Consider the following 20,003-nt stretch of genomic DNA (forward strand, 5'->3'; position numbering starts at 1 on the left):
GTAGACTATTGGCAGTAGAGTTGCTGCGTGCCCTGGGATATCTGGTGCTGTAGTGAAGGCTGTGATGCCAGATAGGCTAAGTATCCGTAGGGTCTATCAGCAGTGATGGTGCCTTCTGTCTCTGGAGGCCTTTGAGGGAGCTTTGGAGCTCTACTTCTAGGATACCTGGAAGAAGCAGTTGGTGGGGGCTGTGTGGAAGCCCACACTAGAACCTGATGCCTTTGAATTGATTCCCTTTATGTCCTTCCCTTTGAGCAGTAACTAATGAATAGCTTAGCACAGGAACTGTGGATGTGACATGTTACCAGGATGAATCCAGGGCTGTTAGCATGTAAATGGTATTGTGCAAAGTGATATTTCTATATTTGTTAATATCACTTTTCACAGCCTCCCAGCTCTAAAGGCAGCGTTGCAGCTAGCAGCAGCACAGAAGTAAAGGTGGCAATGGAGCACTCGTAAGTCTGTTGTAAAAGTGATATTAACAAACATGCAAATATCATACCTTCTTGTCAACTGTCTGAAATGGAGCATCTTGATTATCACTACAAAAGTTTTTTTTTCTCCTGCTGATAATAGCTCATTTTAATTAATTAGCCTCTTAGAGTTGGTATGGCAACTTCCACCTTTTCATGTTCTCTGTATGTATATATATCTTCTTACTGTATGTTCCATTCTATGCATCTGATGAAGTGGGCTGTAGCTCACAAAATCTTATGCTCAAATAAATTTGTTAGTCTCTAAGGTGCCACAAGTACTCCTGTTCTTTTTTTAGAAATATGTGGCAATGTCATACCATGCCTCCCTTACTTCTGCGTAACGTTTGACCTTAGCGCTGGGAAGAGGTGACTATGGGAGGGAGTGACTAAGACAAATTTTGGGGTTGCTGTTGCCCCTGCAGTCCTCCCCTAGCACTGCCCCTGCCTGTGTGTCTGACTGTTACATTATAAATTACCTTTTTTGCCAGCCTCAGAGCTCTGATTGGTCTGCAGTTTAATACAGCTCTTCAACTGCTGAACAATCAAGCCCTCTAATGTTGTCTCAGTCCTACCTTTTTAGTCTCAAGACAACAAACCTGCACGCACGATACTACAATCCACAGAGTCCAATTTCCTGAAAATGGCGATGATACAAATATATATTTTATTTAGGAATAATGATCGCTGCACTATACGTTTACGGTACTTTTTGAACTAAACATACTACAGTGTGACAGAAATGTGCGTGTAATTTTCTAAAACGCTAGATTTAAATGATACATTTTATAGCAGTTGCTCTGTTTCATGCATGTACTTGTGACCCCCACATAAAAACCCTGTGCCCCCCTTAGGGGTCGCGACCCCCCAGTTTGAGAATCCCTGTGCTAGACACCATAAGAAGTGTACAAGAGAGAGCCCCTCTCCTTAAACACTTAGAAACTGCAGAGCTGGGAAGGTGTATATAAAAATTGTGTATGTAAAAATTTAATATTTTTCAATATTTAACAATAGTTCTCTCTCTCTCTGTCTTGTTCATGAGGGGTCATATCCTGTGCCCATTGTCTGTCCTGAGTAATGGGGTCAGCTGTTGGGCATGTGTGAGGAGCCATTCTGTGGAGACTACTTCAGTAGGCCAAAGTAGCCAGTGTTGGACCTTTTCTCCACCCCGTCACATACAGCTGTCCTATGCCCCAGCCCCTCCTGCTTCTGTGTGCTGCCACATACGATACCTCACCCTTACCCACTTTCTGCATCCTCCTGCAATGGAACTGCATCCGTTGTGTTGCAAAGAATCTGTCTGTGATCACAGAGAAGTGGATTTGCCTCAGCTGAACAGTGAAGCCAGTGCTGGCTTCGTCATTAAAATGGGTGTCTATTCCAGAGTTTACATTATCTTTTATCAACTCTAACAAGGTTAGTTCTTTGTTCTGAAACACTCGGGCAGGTCCTTTCCATTCATTAATAACACACAGGAGTTTAGTAAATATGAGCCTGGCACTAATTGCAACTTTTGGTAGCCTTAGCAGAGAAAACAAGAATCGTATGGTCCTGGAGGCTGAACTATGTTTTTGGCCCAAGTACCAAGCAAATTCTGTAGATAACTAGAGGACTCAGTAGTTAATTAAATCTGTCAATCCAAAACACCTTTCACTAGCATTAAATACACTCATTTTTTTTCCATATGCTATATATAAAACAACATTTTAAAATAGTACGAGATAGGGAATTATGAACAAAAGGAGGAAATTATTTTGTACTTTAAGTTTCATGATCAGCAACTTTCCTTTGCTCAGCTGGCAAGCTTTTGTGTGTCTTCCTCTTGATTTGAACACAGGAATTTTGATAGTTCACAGCTGACATGTCGTGATCCTCTAGGACTATACTTTTCCCAATCATTCTTTGTCACACAGACCCAAAAAAGGGTATACCTCCTTGATAGTTGGCTGGTATTTCTCACATAATCCGTTTAGATGGCTTCTCCCTATTCATCTGTGTCTTCTCTAGAAGCAGCAAAGAATCCTGTGGCACCTTATAGACTAACAGACGTTTTGCAGCATGAGCTTTCGTGGGTGAATACCCACTTCTTCGGATGCAAGCAGTGGAAATTTCCAGGGGCAGGTGTATATATAAGCAAGCAAGAAGCAAGCTAGAGATAACGAGGTTAGATCAATCAGGGAGGATGAGGCCCTGTTCCAGCAGTTGAGGTGTGAAAACCAAGGGACGAGAAACTTGACACTGTGTCTTCTCTGACAACCTTCACCCTCACCCCCCCCCCAACCAGGGTCTTTACACACATAAGAAAACGTACATCATAGACAGTAAGGGCCACCTGTAAATAGTGTGAATAGAGTAAATTGTAAAGTGACAGGAAAGGTAATTCACACATAGACCGAACAAGAAAAATACAAAAAATTACCAAGAAAAAAGTTTAAAAATTGTGAATTTTAAAATTAAATGCATAAGAGCAAGAAACAAGGAAATCATACAATCAGTAATATCCATATAACAGTCTGTACAAATATTTACTTGTATTCTTGCCCATAATTGCTTTTCACAAAATACCCCAAATTTCCACCACATATTCTAGTATCTTAATTATCCTGGATCATCTAAAGTTTTTCATTGTTGTTAGTATGTCATATCTAGGTTGCATTATGTTTCCCTACAATCCAAATAGGATGTAAATATTTCTGAATTGGCATTTGCAGTCCTTAAAAGCCTCATGAAGGGACACTCCAGAAGTAAATAGCACAGGGTATGTGTCTTTGAATGAGGAACCAGGCCCCAATTGTACAAATTCTTATGCTTGTGAATAATCCCATTTCAGTCAGTGGAATCACTTGTGATTAAAATTATGCAGGTGACAAGGGGTTTGTAGGATAGGGTTGCCAGCTTTTTAATTTCATAAAATTGAACACCCTAGCCCTGCCCCTTCCCCGAGGCCCTGACCTCATGCTCACTACATTCCCCCTCCCTCGGATTGAGGCAGGAGGTTGGGGTGTGGGAGGGAGTATGGGCTCTGGGCTGGTGGTGCAGGCTCTGGAGTGGGGCTGGGGATGGGGGGTACAGGAGGGGGCTCCAGGTTAAGGCAGGGGGTTGAGGTGTGGGAGAGGGTGAGGGCTTTAGGCTGGAGGTGCTGGCTCTGGGGTGAGGCTGGGGATGAGGGGTACAGGAGGTGGCTCCAGGCTGGGGGTGGGGTGGGGCTGAGGAATTTGGAGTGTGAGAGGGGGCTGTGGGTTGAGGCAGGGGGTTGGGGTGCAGGAGGAGATGAGGACTCTGGGGTGGGGCCGGGGATGAGGGGTTTAGAGTGTGGGAGGGGGCTCTGGGCTGGGGCAGGGAACCCACCAGTTGGAGTGCGGAGCCAGTGCTCAAGGCAGGGGCAGCGCGCAGTGTCCCATGGTCCCTCAACCTAGGAGCTGGACCTGCTGGTCACTTCCAGGGTGTGGTGCTAGGACAGGTAGGGACTAGCCTGCCTTAGCCCCACAGCACCGCTGACCAAACTTTTAATGGCCTGGTTGGCAGTGCTGACTGGAGCCACCAGGGTCCCTTTTCGACTGAGTGTTCCGGTTGAAAATCGGACACCTGGTCACCCTATTGCAGGGTTTGGGACATAATGAGTAAGGCTATGTTTTAGTCATGGGTATTTTTAGTAAAATGAATGGACAGGTCCTGGGCAGTAAACAAAAATTCGTGGCCGGTCCATGACTTGTACTATATACCCCTGACTAAATCGGGAGGATCGGGGGTGGCCTGGGGATGCCGTGGGTGCCTGGGTGGGGAAGCCTGGCACCCCCACTGGTGCTGGGGGAGGCGGGCAGCGGCACGTGGCCTGGGAGCCTCACTTGTGTTGGGGAGAGGGTCGGCAGGGCTGGCAGGCTCCCTGCCTGGCTCCTTGCGACTTCCTGGAAGTGGCAACATGTCCCTCCCTCAGCTCCTAGCTCCACACGCTGCCCCTGCGCACGCCCCAAGCATCGGCTCCTCAGCTCCGATTGGCTGAGAACTGCTGCCAATGGGAGCTGCGAGGGTAGTGCCTGGGGGTGGAGGCAGTGCACAAAGGTAGGAACTGAGAAGAAGAGACATGTCGACGCTTCCGGGGTGCACCCCCTGAGGTAAGTACTGTCCATAGCCCTCATTCCCCCGCCCCCGTGTCACCAGCCCTGAGTCCCCTCCCACACACACTGAAACTCCTGCTGAGGTGGGGAGGGGGATGATGGCCCGAGACTGCCCCAGCAGTGGCCGGTGCGCCTGGAACGGGCTACCCGAGATTCTCAGGTGGTGCAGAAGTCATGGAAGTCCCGTAAGTCATGGAATCTGTTCTGTGACCTCCATGACAAACTTGCATTCTTAATAATCAGAAGAGTGACTAAAAGTTTGTGTCACCTTACTGATAGTTATCAAGCATAGCTCCTGATGGGAGGGTTATATATCTTCTGGTCACACCTCTTTTATTTCTTTTTGCAGTACAGGTCTGTCGCATCTTACGTGCATTTAACATGCGCGATTTCAGCTTTACGCGGTTGGCAAAAAAAAAGAGAAAAATAACAATTTAAATATTGTTTCTGTAGTGCGGGTGATTTCACCCGCCATTCAACTCAATCTAATTTTGACTATACGTGGTTTTTGCTTTACGCGCTAACCGCGGAACAGAACTCCCGCGTAAGATGAGACAGACCTGTAATGTTTCCTATGGCAGGATTAGGTAGCATAACTGTGATAGCAGGTTGACCCTTTTGGATATTTCCCTGAGCTCTGTTCTGGATCTCATTTTCCTTGATTTGTGTATGTTTCCTTTAGGTGGGATTTTCAATTAGTATGGTCAGCCATATCACTGTTATGCATGTGATAGTTTGATCTACTTCCCCTTCTCTGATAATACCCCACTGCATACAGAGAACATGATTCTGCCTATTGGCAGTGGATTTGTGTCTGTCTAAGAAGTAAAAAATATTAAATACTAATAAAATTGAAATTCTCCTCAGGCCACAGTAACTGTTGAGCTCTGTGTCTTCTGTTTAACTCAATGGAGTTAATATTAGAATCTGTAGAATCTGATAATGTTTCTGCAGCACTAGACTTCAAGATGGTTTTATACTGGAACACATTACAAGAATGTTTCTACATTTTTCCTTTTACCTTGTCAGAACGTGCACCCTTTGCTATCAAAATAAAAGGAGGTTCTGACACATATTGTAATAACATCTAGACTTGAGTGTTGTAACTGCTTACCCACTGAATTCTTGCTAAATCAGCATGTGAATTAGTTTAATCATCAGGTTATATTTCCTTCTTATCAAGATCAGGTCAGTATATTAACCTATTTTACAGTTGTTATATTGTCTCTGATATATTTGGCTTTTGCGGAAAAGTCTAAATTTTATATTCTCAGCGTTTTTTCAGTTCAAGATAAAATTAATTATGCTAGCTCTAGGATGGCATCTGTTTCATTGGAAGTTGACAATCCCTATCTCTTGGAGAATCCTGGATAGATTTTAAGATTTTTTTTTTTATGATTTGTAAGATCTCCATGAGTCTTTTATGTATCTTAGGCCTGGTCTACACTAAGAAGGGGGGTCGAACTAGGGTACGCAAATTCAGCTACGTGAATAGCGTAGCTGAATTCGAAGTACCCTAGTTCGACCTACTCACCCGTCCAGACGCGGCGGGGTCGAACTCCGCGGCTCCCCCGTCGACTCTGCCACCGCCGTTTGCAGTGGTGGAGTACCGGAGTCGACTGCAGCGCTTCCGGAGTTCGAACTATCGCATCTAAATCAGACGCGATAGTTCGAACTCCGAGAAGTCAAACTCACCGCATCGACCCAGAAGGTAAGTGTAAACCTACCCTTAGCTTTGCTAAAACTATATTGTGTCATGCCCTTGATAATGATCAAGGAAATGGTTGCTTTTTGCATCATTTCAGTTTTTGTGCTTACTGTCTACCATTTGATAGTTTTACAGTGTCTAAGAACAAACTAGAAGACTAAGGTTTTCTCTCTGCTCTTTGTTTTTATGATTGTTTTCCTTTTAATAAGGTAATAGCAAATCATTGTGTTAAGATTTTTTTGTGAATAGTGTTATGCTTTCGAGTGGATTTAGCTGCAGGAACTTAAATGTTAAAAACTAATTCAAAAGATTTAAGGTTCTGATAGGGCATACTTTAAATAGTATGTCCTGAAATGTAATTACTTTGTATAGATATTTTCCCATTTCACTGTTGATATTTTTAAGGATATTTTTAGAAGGGGGGAGGAGAAACAATGAAACTGACTATACACAGAGTATTGTCAAATGCATAACTGAAAAAAAAGAGCAATTAATATTCTGCAAATTTCTTTTAGTTTTAGTAATCTTAGATATTACTTGTCAGCACAACATTTTAAGAGAAAAATGTGGCATTTTTCCAAATTACATGTTAGCCCAATTTAAAATGTTTGGTACTCTGTAAAACAACAGGGAAATTCCCAGACAAAAGCTTTGTTAAAAGAGAGTTTAGCCGAATTCCAATGAAAAACATTTTCATCCTTATGCCCCAAAACAGTATTACACTTTCTATACAGGAAACATACACCTGCAAACCACTCATTCACCCTAAATGTTAGAAGGTCTGGAAATGAACAGTGAAAGGATCCAGCCATTTCCTTTTTGACAAACAACCTCTCATCATTCACTATCATCACATCCAGTTTATGCTCCTTCACAATTTTAACTTTGCACCTTCTTTTTTTGTTCTATGATGGAAAAATATTGTTTATTAAATGTGTTGTAAAGATTTGGAAAGGGAGATAGTCTGTGTACATTGTTACATTTAGAGTTCTATACAATTTTCTTATTGTGATATGTTGGTGGAGTCAGTAGGAATTGCAGGTGATCAGTACCTATGAAAATGAGGCCTTTGACATTTTAACTTTGGCACCCAAAATTTGTGGATACTTAGAGACAGAGTTTGAGCCTAAATTCTCGATGCCTCAGTTTCTGTATCTTTACAATGGGAATAATGCATGTTATTCACCCTGGTAAAGTACTTTGAGATCTAGGGATGGAAGCACTATATAAGAGCTAAGTAATATTGCTGTTTTATTATATAGTGAGATATACAAGCACTTGAAACAAAGATTGCGTCTTATTCATTTCAGTAGTCAAATTCTTTGGGAAAACGGGCAGATTAAAATTCCAGATATTATAAAGAGACATTCCAGGGCTTACAAACTAAAGCTTCAAACTTCAAAATATTTAAAGTAGCTTGGATTAAGGAGACCATGCTTCTACATCACTTGATATAGGTTGTTTAAAAAACAGAATCAAATTTGTTGAGGGAAAGGATAAAACAAAAAGGGTAAAAAGTATGGTTCCATTGTCTGCCCACAAACTAAACTCCACTCATTTAACACCACCATGAGAAGCCACTTAAAATAGATTTTGCAGATATTCAAAATACAATCTTGCATGCTGTGCTGCATTTTGGTGGGCTCTTCAGGCTTGGCTTCCTTCATTGAAATTCAGATGCCTTGCCTTTGCAGCTTGGGTTTGGCTTCTTGATTGGAGGAGGAAAAATCGTGGCACTAGGATGAAATATAATTGATGGTAGATTGTGCAGATCTTCGTGTGACCCTCCATCTCCTTGTTTACAAGTTTAGATCAACAATAAAATAGTGACATTTTGAATTTATCTCTTTGAAACAGGGTGGTTTGTATCTTTTGGAGCTGTTTTAGCCTCTCTGCAAACTCAGGCAGATGTCATTCTATTGCTTCTATTCAGGCCTTATCTGTACTGGGAATTTGCTACAGTTACAGCTGTCTGTGACTAGCCATCAATGTAGTTGTAATGGTGCAGACTCCTAGCATAGTGGTACATTTTACTCCTGTTTCAAGTGGGGTAAGATACACCAGTTCAAATTATGTCTTACAGTGGCTTTGTCCAACTGCACTGCTGCAGCTATACTGGTGGCTGGCTGCCAATGGCTAAAATCCCTCAGGGTAGACAAGGCCTTGGTTCTTGTTTTGAATGTTTTTTTTCACAGCATTGAGAGATTAAGACTTTTTTACAATGAGAGTTTAGATCAGTAATTCTCAACTGATTTACCATTGTGGGCCGCATATGCAGCTCTCTAGATGTTATGTGCCTGGCATCCACACAATATATATACTACTTGTATGGCTCTGACAATTGTGTGCTGATTGGGCCATGGGTTGAGAACCACTGGTTTAGATTTTGGAAGGCAAGTTTTGGGGCGGTAGGTGTATGCTGTGTACATGTGTACTACTCCAATACAAGCCCTGAGCAAAAGTTACCTAATTTGTCAAGGATCCGTGGGGACTTCCTATTCAGGAGGTTTACTAGCAGTTCAGAAATTTTTTTGGAAAAAATAATAGCCACTCCCAACATCATTTATACATATAAGTGTGTGTATATATATACTTAATATTGTTCCTTCTAGGCTACTACAAAAGAAGTTTCTGTCTGGATTATGGTTTTCTGTCTCATTTGAGAATAAAGACAGGATAATGGTCTTTGTTCTGGAAACAAAGCAGTGTGATATAATTATCCATGTAAATTTCACACTCATTTCTGTTCATACTGTTCTTTAGATAGACTGATGTATGCTCAGAAGAAGTAAGTACAGATCTGTGCCTAGATACTTCCATTTTGTTTCTTGCCAAATTCCAAAGATCTCCTAAAAACGAGAAGTTTGTTTTCTGGATTGTGTTTATGATGATCACTTTTGTGGCTGCTTAAAAACAATAATTAAAGTGAAATCCTAGGAAGAAGTGCTTAACTTGTTCGATTTAAATGAAGAATTTATGGGGAATATTATTATATCAGACTTCTATTTCAACTCAGTATCTTATAACACCATACTTTGTGTCTTCCATATTTCCTTTATTGGTAATCAATGTTTATATGTGGGATTAATTTTAAATATTGCAGACTAAGATTGGCTAGTAATACTATTAATTTAAACATACAGTATAGTATAGTCTTGATTAATTTGACAATTGATTTTTATGAATCAATAGTTCTCCGCTGTCTTTGGCTGTTTAATAGTAGCTTTTACCGTGACCTTCCCCTCAGTGTGTAGAGTGTTTATGGAGGTTGGATTCATTTCCTTTGTATGTTGTTATATTTCTATCGGGGGGGAGGGGGTAGAGGGGTTTCTTCACTTATTTTAAAAAAACATTTAATTGTATTCAGGATGTGTAATTAAAACAAACAACCTCTACACCAGGCCTGCACAACATGCGGCCCGCGTGGGCTCACTGTGCGGCCCGCGGGGCGGGGGGTGGGTGGGTGAGGTGAGTAGGCAAGCGGCAGGTGAAGGAGGGGGGCTGAGGAGGCCGGGGGGGCAGGTGAGCCGGTGGCTGGCCCCAGCTCACCGCTCCGCCCTGCTTCTCCCCCTCCCCCCCACTTCCCGCGAATCAGCTGTTTGCGCGGAAAGCCTGGGAGGGCGGAGAAGCAGTGCAGTGGCTTCGCGCTCAGGCCCAGCGAGGCGGAGACGGAGCTGAGGTGAGCTGAGGCGGGGGGGCTGCCCGTGCCGCAGCAGGTAACCTGGGGGGGGCACAGGAACCGCTCCCCGCCACAGCTCACTCCACTCTGCCTCCGCCTCCACCTCCCTGGGCCTGAGCGTGAAGCCACCGCTTGCTTCTTAGCCCGCACAAACAGCCTATTCGCGGGAAGCAGGGGGGCTGCGAGCTCGGCCTGACCTGGTGCTCCAGGTGCTGCGCGGCGGCAGCATGGCCCGGCTCCAGCCGAGCAGCGCAGCTGTAGTGCTGCCAGCCACCTCCAGGCAGCGCGGTAAGTGGGCGGGGGGGAGGGGGTTGGAGAGGGCGCAGGGAGTAGGGGAGTTGGATAGGGGGCAGGGGAGTTTGGGGGGATGGTTGGGGCAGGGGTGAATAGGGGTCAGGGCGGTCAGAGGGCAGGGAACAGGAGGGTTGAATGGGGGCAAAGGTCCTGGGGGGGGCATCAGGAAGGAGGGGGAGGGTGGATGGGGCGGCGGGAGGCAGTCAGGGACAGGGGTTCCAGGGGCGATCAGGGGACAGGGAGAAGGGGTGGTTGGATGGGACAGGGGTTCCAGGGGGGCCATCAGGAATGAGAGGAGGGGTTGGATGGGGTGGCGGAGGGCAGTCAGGGGACAGGGAAGGGGGGTGGATGGGGCAGGGGTCCCAGGGGGGGCATCAAGGAATGCGGGGGGTTGGATGGGACAGGAGTCATGGGAGTGGGCCACGACCCCCTTGTGGGGTGAGGAGGGAACCGGTTGTTAAGATTTTGGCAGCTCATCACTGGCCAGGGGGGTGGGAGGCTGAGGCGGCGCGGGGGCCGGCAGTGGCGGGGGGTGAGTATGCGAGCCAGGGATGGGGGAGCTTAGAAGCAAGCGGTGGGGCAGGTGAGCTGGGGGAATTGGGGGTCTGAGGAGGCGAGTGGGCGGGCATTGGCGGGGGGGCAGGTGATCCGCAGGGGGCTGAGAAGGCTGGCTGGGGGGCGGGTGAGTCGGCAGTGGGGGAGGGGGGGCTGAGGAGGTGAGCGGGGGCAGTTGAGCCAGCAGCAGGGGAGAGGGGCGGAGGCAGCGAGTGGGGGGCTGAGGAGACAAGCTACAAGTCAGTGGCTGACCTGTTCTACTGATCTGGTCTGGCTCCCATCCCCTCTCCAAGGATTGCAGCTGTCTGGAGGTGCCTGTCTTCTACACCTTCCTCAGTCACACTTCATTCATTCAACAGGGCAATTGATTACAAAGTGGGGGGAAGATCTTATTCTACTTCTAGCAAAAAAACATTTGTCTTTTACCTTAATTATACTACCTTAGGGGCTCGCTATAACATATTACCAAGGTTCAATACCACTGTTTGGTCGGGCGGCGCTGGGGGGAGTTGTTTTTGCAGGGCGGGCGGTGCTGGGGGAGTTGTGTTTCGGGGGGGCTTGGCGGCGCTGGGGGGGGGTTCAGTGGGGCCGGGGCGGGGTTGGCCTTCAGCTGTTTTCTTTGGAGTAATATGGCCCTCACCGCTTTACGAGTTGGGCAGGCCTGCTCTACACCCTACTTTTTCCAAGCAAGCAGTGTGCCTCTTCTAGCTCCTTTACATTAATGAATAAAACTTTCACCTTAAAAACACCCCTCCCAAACTATTTGTTCCCTCATTCCACTCTAAGAATAATGTTCAAAACAAATGGTAAACAGTTCAGTGAAGAATGATTTATTATACATGCTTAGAATGTCATACAATGATTATTTTTATATTGCAAGATTATTTTTTTATGCTTTAATGAAAAGTCTATCCTAAATCAACAAGTAATATAATTTGTACTGTACATTTCTTATGTTAGATTTTAGTAAAAATCAGTCATGCATTCTTAGTTTTTAAAAGTCTAGGCAATGTTTTGTGCTAAAACTCCCAAACCAAAACATTTGAAGCTGTTCCATTGTACATAGATAGTGAAAGAGTGTTTGGAGCAGAGGGCTGGACCCAGGGTCTCCAACCTCTCAGAGGGGTGCCCTAAACAGTAGACTACACACTCATTCCTCTTCAAGTGATTGCTCATGTGTATTCCGCAATAGGTGTGCGTGCTTGCCACGTGCACTGGTGCTGAAAGTTTTTCCCCTAGCAGTACCCATAGGGGAGTGCCCAAGCGACCCCTGGAGTGGTGCCTCCATGGCATGGTCTCCATGCCCACTTCCCCCCCACCTCCCCCCCCGCCTAAGTTCCTTCTTGCCACCATTGAAAATAAAGATTCACAGAGGCTGGTGACTCTGAGTCTCTATGTTCCAGCTCCAGCTAAACCTAAGTTAAAGCCGCAGCAGACTCCCACTCAGGCCACCCTTATGAGACCGCTTATAAGAAGTTGCGGGATTATAAGAGGCGCCCACAGAGGCAGTCTTGCCCTGCCCCCAAGCCTGAGTCCTCCAAGAGCAAGAAGGTGGGGAAAAGGCGGTTTTGATGGGACGCGGGGGGTGGGGGGGATGCCCTGCCAGTTCTCATCAGGGATCCACCCTCAATAAAGCTTCCTTTCCTGGAGTGGTTGCAGCTGACGTCGGATCGATGGGTCCTCAACACCATCTCCTGGGGTTACACCCTCCAGTTTACTTCCTCCCCTCCCCACCTCCCACCCCTGTCCCTCCTGGGGGACCCCTCGTACGAGGCCCTGCTCGAGCAGGAGGTGGGGCGGCTCCTGGGCCTAGGAGTAGGGGAAACTGTACCAGGGGAGTTCAAAGGCAAGGGGTACTACTCCTGCTATTTCCTTATCCCGAAGGCCAAAGCGGGGCTCAGGCCCATCTTGGACCTGCGAGGCCTGAACCAGTACGTGGTGAAGCTCAAGTTCCATGTGGTCTCCCTGGCCTCCGTCATCCCCTCATTGGATCCCGGGGACTGGTACGCTGCCCTCAATCTGCAGGACGTGTACTTCCACATTCATATATTCGAGGGGCACAGACGCTTCCTCCATTTCACGGTGGGGCAGGAACACTACCAATTTACAGTCCTCCCATTTGGCCTGTCCACTGCCCCCAGGGTATTCACGAAATGGATGTTGGTGGTGATGGCCCACCTCAGGCACTGGGAGGTCCAGATCTTCCCCTATCTGGACAACTGGTTGGTCAAGGCAGCTCCTGGTTGAAGGTGTGGGATCACGTGGCGCTCCTTCTGTCCACGTGCACCACTTTGGGCCTGTTGGTAAACAACACCAAGTCCACGTTAGTCCCAGTTCAACGCATAGAGTTTATCGGGGCAGTCTTGGATGCCTCGTCGGCCAAAGCCTCCCTCCTACCGGACAGGTTCGAGACCCTGAAGGGTCTCATCGACACGGTCATAAGGTTTCCGGTGACAACAGCCAGAGTGTGCCTCCAGCTCTTGGGTCATATGTTGGTGTGCACATATGTGGTCCATCATGCCAGACTCAGGGTGAGGCCCCTCCAGCTCTGCTTGGCCTCGGAGTTCTCCCAGGCAAGGGACAGGATGGACAAAGTCTTCACAGTACCCAAACCAGTGATCATCTCCCTACAGTGGTGGTCCTCCCCGAAAAACATGCTCCAAGGGGTCCCATTCAGGGGCGGGGTCCTGTTCAGGGGCAGGGCCCCATCGCTAGAGCTGGTGTCTGACGTGTTGGACCTGGGATGGGGGACCCATGTGGGGAATGTTCAGACCCAAGGTGTGTGGTCGGCTCGGGATCTGACCCTCCACATAAACGTCAAGGAGCTCAGGGCGGTATGGCTGGCGTGCATGGCCTTCTGCTCACACCTGGAGGGCCAGGTGGTCAGGGTCCTCACGGACAACACGGCCTCGATGTTCTACATCAACAGGCAAGGCGGGGCCTGAGCCTGTTCCCTCTGCTGCGAAGCCCTCAGGCTGTGGGACTTTTATATAGCCCACGACATCTGCCTATAGGCCTTCCATCTGCCGGGTGCCTGGAACGGGTGGGTGGATTGCTTGAGCAGAGACTTCTCTCAGCACAAGTGGTCTTTCCACCCACAGGTGGTGCACAGACTTTTCCAAGTGTGGAGAACTCCCCAGCTGGACCTGTTTGCGACTTGGCAGAACCCTCACTGTCCCTGGTTCTGCTCCGGGGGAGGCTGGGACAGGGCGCTATCTCCGATGCCTGTCCTGGTCAGACCAGTTTCTCTATGCCTTTCCCCCGTTCCTGCTGATCAGCAAGGTTCTGGAAAAGATAAAGATGGACAAGGCCCAGGTCCTTCTGATTGCTCTGGCATGGTCCAGACAGCATTGGTATGGGACTCTCATGGGCCTGGTGGTCGCCCCACCGTGGCCATTGTCATCTCGCCCGGACCTGCTCTCCCAGGACCAGGGCCTCCACCTCCACCCCAACCTAGCGGCACTCCACCTCATGGTGTGGCTGCTCAATGGTTAAGTAGAGAGGAAAGGACGTGTTCAGAAGGGGTTCTGCGCATCCTCCTAGAAAGCAGGCGGCCCTTCATGCCCCAAGCCTACTTGGCAAAGTGGTCTCGGTTTTCCAGATGGGCGGATGAGCGGGGCGTTTCCCCAGTGGCTTCCCTGATCCAGCTTATCCTGGACTACCTTCTTCACGTTAGAGTCCAGGGCCTGGTGCCCTCATCAGTCAAGATGCACCTGGTGGCCATATCGGCCTTCCATCCGCTGGTGCAGGGCCACACGGTATTGTCCCATGCTATCTGTGGCCAATTCCTTAAGGGTTTGGATAATCTCTTCCCATATGTTAGGCCCCCAGTCCCGCAGTGGAACCTAAACTCACGTCCATCTCACGGGGCTCCTGTTTGAGCTGCTAGCCACATGCTCCTAGTCACACCTCTTGTAGTAAGTGGCCTTCCTGGTTGCGATCATGTCGGCTAGGCGGGTCTTGGAGCTCAGGGCCCTGAACTCCGAGCCCCCGTACATGGTATTTCATAAGGATAAGGTCCCCAGCTCCACCCACACCCCTTGTTCCTCCCAAAGGTGTCTCCGCCTATCACATGGGTCAGGACATTTTTCTGCTGGTCCTCTTCCCCAAGCTCCATGCGTCCAGTGAGGAGCACCGCCTCCACACGCTGGATGTGAGACGGGCTCTGGCTTTCTACCTGGAGTGGACCAAGCCATTCAGAAAGTCCTCACAACTGTTCATTGCCTCGGCCGAGCGCATGAAAGGTCGGCCAATCTCCACTCAGCGGCTCTCCAACTGGATCGCCTTGTGCATCTGTACCTGTTATGACCTGGTGGGAATCCCTCTGCCACCAATTGTGAAGGTGCACTCGACTCGAGCACAGGCCTCGGCTGTCTTTTTGGCCCACGTCCCCATTCAGGACATTTGTAGGGCTGCCACGTGGTCTTCAGTTCACACGTTCACCTCGCACTATGCGATTGTCCCCCCCGGATCAGGGATGACGCCGGGTTTGGCAGGGCTGTCCTCCAACCTGGGAACTTGTGAACTCCTACGCACCTCCAACAGATATAGCTTGGAGTCACCTACTGTGGAATACACATGAGCAATCCCTCGAAGAAGAAAAGACAGTTACCTGTTCCATAACTGGCGTTCTTCGAGATGTGTTGCTTATGTCTATTCCACATCCTACCCTCCTTCCCCTCTGTCGGAGTTGTCTGGCAAGAAGGAGCTGAGGGAGGGGGGGGGGAAGACGCAGCACCCCTTATACTGTGCCATGGAGGCGCCACTCCAGGGGCACTGGGGCAGTCCCCTACGGGTACTGCTAGGGGAAAAACGTACGGCACCGGTGCATGTGGCGAGCATGCACACCTATTGTGGAATAGACATGAGCAACACATCTCGAAGAACACCAGTTACGGAAAGGTAATTGTCTTTTCTGTCTTGCGTATCCAATGACTATTTAAGTATTTATCCACAGTGGAACAATCAGTTGGGGGTGGAGGGTGGGGGGGGGAGAGAGAGAGAATGAGAATGAATCAATATGAACAACTCACTCTGTAGGTCAGTGGTTAGGGTGCCTACCTGGGAGTGGGAGACCCTGTGTCCGGTCCCCCTTCTCCAATCATTCCTTCATTATTTTTACACAGTGGAACAGCTTTAATAATAGAGACTGAAGGAGCCTTGTTTCAGAATATGCCATATCTCAGTGTTTAGAGCCTTCTCTTGAGAGGTAGGATTTCAACAGGGATCTCCTGTCTCCCTCTCTGGTGGTGGGTAGGGGAATTGAACCTGGACTTTCCACATCCCAGGTGAATACTCTAAACACTGGGCTAAAAGTTACAAGGCAGGTGGTACCACCACCACCTCTTCCAACTCCACCTCCTCTGGTGGCCAGATTTTGTATGGGACCCAATCTGGTAGACTGCTCTGAGAACACCTACTGGATTGGACACTGCGATTTAGGCTGACAAACACCTGTGTTCCCCCAGTTTATGAATTGCTCTGTGGTTTAGGTGGGAGATAGGCCTCCAGATGCCTAGAGGGAGACAATGATGTGCATGCTCAGAGGTGGGAACTTTTATCCTGAAAACTTAGGCACCAAGTGAATTTAGGTACCTACAGAGTTTGGTGGGAATTTGTGAATTGCAGTGGAGCTTAAAACTGGGACGTAGGTGCCCAAGTGTGGGGTTTTGGCACCTCAGTATCTTTGTGGATCTGAACCTGATGGGTGGTATCCCCACTGCTTCATTTAAATGAGTAATTCTGAAAGACTTTGTTTGGTTAAAGGAGATGTACAAACAGGTAATCCTTTTTCGAGGCCCTCTGCTGCATTATTCCTTTGCCTCAGCGTGAACCCTCAAGGAACACAGGTGCAGTAGAGGTTTCCTTAACGCTGCAGTCATGCTAGGGAAAACGTTTCTATGAGCAGGCACCAGATTCTCCTTGCACACTTAAAAATACATATAGCTTTCCAGGTGGCATACACTGTAAGTTACTAGTATTTCCACAAGGTGCAACATGAACAGTGTATATGTACAGACAATACTTTGTGACTTCCACATCTCCTGATATGGGTTCAATTATAGCTCTTACGAGTGTAAGCTGCATTGGGGAGAAGAGGGAGGTAGGTAGGTAGGTCTTCACTCAATCAGCAGTGAGTAGTTGATAGTAGTAGTATGCCTTTGTAAGGCCTAGTATTTCTGGAGATGTATGGAAAGTGATGTCCCTTGCTATATCTGCTCAACAGATGTAGCCTGCACCCTTCCTAGCAAAGCCATCCACTCGCCAGGCCACTTGTTCTGTGCCAATACCAGCTTTCCCTCTCTTTTCCTGTCCTCTTTCTTCCTTACATTATGCTTCTTCAATGCATCCCCATAAGCAGTGGCATAATTTAGCCCTAATTGTGTCTGTTCTACCACCAACAAAGTTTTTGATTCTTGGGATCAAAAATGTTTGTAGGACATGAGTGCTGATGCTAGCTGACTCAGATGTTTCCCAGAAATAGCAATGCAGCTGCAATTATGGATGCAGAGTCATTTAGCAGTTAGACCAGGATGCCTGATATTTTATTCCTAATCTGCCAATGACTCATCATGTCGACATGTGACTACTGGCAAGGCATTTAACTGATTGGTACCTGTTTCCCAATCAGTAAAATGGATATAGCTCCCCTTCACACTTGAAGTTCCTTGGACGAAAATATTCTATATAAATGCAAAGTATTGTTATCTTGGATGCACCATTTTGTCTGACAGCGCTCAGTTAGCCAACTGAAATCATTTAAAAAAACAAAAACAAAACAAACCTACACTTCCAGGTCCCTTCCACACACCAGTCTGATTATTTTGTGTGAAAGGAAGTGAAGGAGGGTAGTACTCACAACAGAAGAAAGCTCGCACAAAGAAAGCAAGACGGCACAGTGCAACAGCTTAGAATTCAAATATGCTTTGATGAACATTCTCCCCCCTTCCTCTCCAAGGGAGCATCAAGCAGTGGTCCATGGCACTCTAGGGGCAAAATCAATAAAATCATAGGTTCTGTGATTTCTGTGATCTTGTGGTAAACCTGCAACCTTTAATTATAATACATTAATGTCCTTAACAAGAAATAACTGTGCATAGTCACATGGTTATTCAGAGCTTGTAGAGTTCAAGTAAATCTTTAATGCGTTAGACTGGGGATGGGCAAACTTTTTGGCCCAAGGGCCACATTGGGGAATAGAAATTGTATGGCGGGCCAGGAATGCTCACAAAATTGGGGTCGGGGTGAGGGCTCTGGTTGGGGGTGTGGGCTCTGGGGTGGGGCTGGGGATGAGGCATTTGGGGTGTAGGAAGGTGCTCTGGGCTGGGACCGAGGGCGAGAGGGGGATCAGGGCTGGGGCAGGGGTGCGGGCAGGGGTGCAGGTTCTGGCTGGGAGTGAGGGCTCTGAATGGGGCTGGGGATGAGGTTTGGGGTGCAGGAGGGTGCTCTGGGTTGGGATCGAGGGGTTTGGAGAGCAGGATGGGGATCAGGGCTGGGGCAGGGGGTTGGGGCAGGGGGAGAGGCTCAGGAGGTGCAGGTTCCGAGTGGTGTTTACCTCCCCCGGAAGCAATGTCGTGTCCCTGCTCTGGTTCCTATGTGGAGGCACGGCAAGGCAGCTCAGCATGCTGCCCCATCCACAGGCACTGCCCCTGCAGCTCCCATTGGAGCGCGTAGGAGCCGGAGCGGGGCCATGCCATGGCTTCTGGGAGACGCGTGGTGTGGCCTCCGACCCAGCACCCTGGCTGGAGCGTGAGAGCGGGGCCGAGCTGCACGGCGCGACTTGTGGGCCGGCTTAAAATGGATCCGGTCTGCAGGCCATAGTTTGCCCACCCCTGTGTTAGTCCCATATCAGGCTCTGATATGTAGTGTTATAGAACTCTTGACATTCTAATAGTCTGACACATTCTCACAGACTTGTGCCCTCTGTAGACACTGACACCTATGCCAAGTGTCTGTAAAATGCTATCCAGCAGTATCTAGTACAGCCGTGAGATGATTCCTTCTCCGTCCAAATCTTGTGCAGGGTAGAGATGTGTTGGTTTGGAAAGCAGAGCTGGGTCTAAGCTGCAGTGGGGTCATGTCTGAGGCTGAAAGGGTTGTAATTATGTAATTATACTACACTGATTTTTGGCCCTTTTATCTGTGTAGGATCGTCATAATGAGTCTATGTAAACTAAAGCAGCTCTCCATTACCTGTGAGTTCCTGTGTAAATGTAGAGTACAGTGACTGCTTTGCAAAATATGCTAAATATATCAGGTATCAAACAGTCAAGTTTGTTACATCCACTAGAGTTGGGTTCTGAAACATATTCATAGTGTTGACAACATCTTAATGGAGAGTCTTGTGGGCAACTCCCATTGTGATGAGAGTGGTGGTTTAGCTGTGGCTGAACTGAAGTTTGCTCTTACAGGTCTGGTTAGCTTTTGAGATGTTTAGATCAGTCTGGTTGATGAACATGGGAAACTTTGAGATCATTTTTCCCTTTGGTAATCAGTACATTTCTCTGCTATTACTGATATGGCAGCAAGAACTGGAACGCTGCAGCCCCTATGGGCACAGTGGGTCAGGTGATTAAATATACTGAGGAGGAACCATGCTTTGCCTGTCTGTGTTAAGAGTTACATTTGTGAAGCTATATTGATGGCTGTAATTGGGGCACATTCATAGTGAAGACAAGACCTTATATATGACATCTGTAATCAGGGCTGTAGTTGGCAACTTAGGTACCAAATGTCAGTGGCTATTCCCCAGTGTACAGCCAGTTTATTAGAATGCGTGAGAGGGTACAGAATTAGCGACTGCACTGAGCTGCTGGGTATCTGGTGGATTGTGTGGGTTGTACTGGTTCCAGGGAAAGAACTTATAAGTACCAGTTGTCACAGGTATAGGAAATGAAATACTGTGGGAATAGACTGTGCAGAGATAAACCAGGAAAGAACAAAACAGTGGGGAAAGAACATTTTTCTCACTGTAGGTGAGTTCTTACTACTTGTGCAAAATATGCCCATTATCTCCTTGGTGCAACAGATTTTTGTTTAGAATATTTTCATTTTAACTAGAATAAAATTAAAGCATTTGGTTGTCTGAGAACAAGACCTTTTTGGAATTTTAATTTTTCTCAACTTATACAAAATATTGAAATGTAATTTTTTTGATTATTTAAAAATTAAAATAACTG

General features: G+C 47.4%; 1 protein-coding gene across 4 annotated transcripts in view; it reads left to right on the forward strand.

The window, feature by feature from the left end:
• Nucleotides 1–20,003, forward strand: part of STX17 (syntaxin 17) — an 86,657-nt gene that overhangs the window by 45,646 nt on the left and 21,008 nt on the right. The gene's annotated exons all lie outside the window — the stretch shown is intronic.

Source organism: Mauremys reevesii, linkage group 2 (assembly GCF_016161935.1).
Source record: "Mauremys reevesii isolate NIE-2019 linkage group 2, ASM1616193v1, whole genome shotgun sequence".
Classification (NCBI taxonomy): Eukaryota; Metazoa; Chordata; order Testudines; family Geoemydidae; genus Mauremys; species Mauremys reevesii.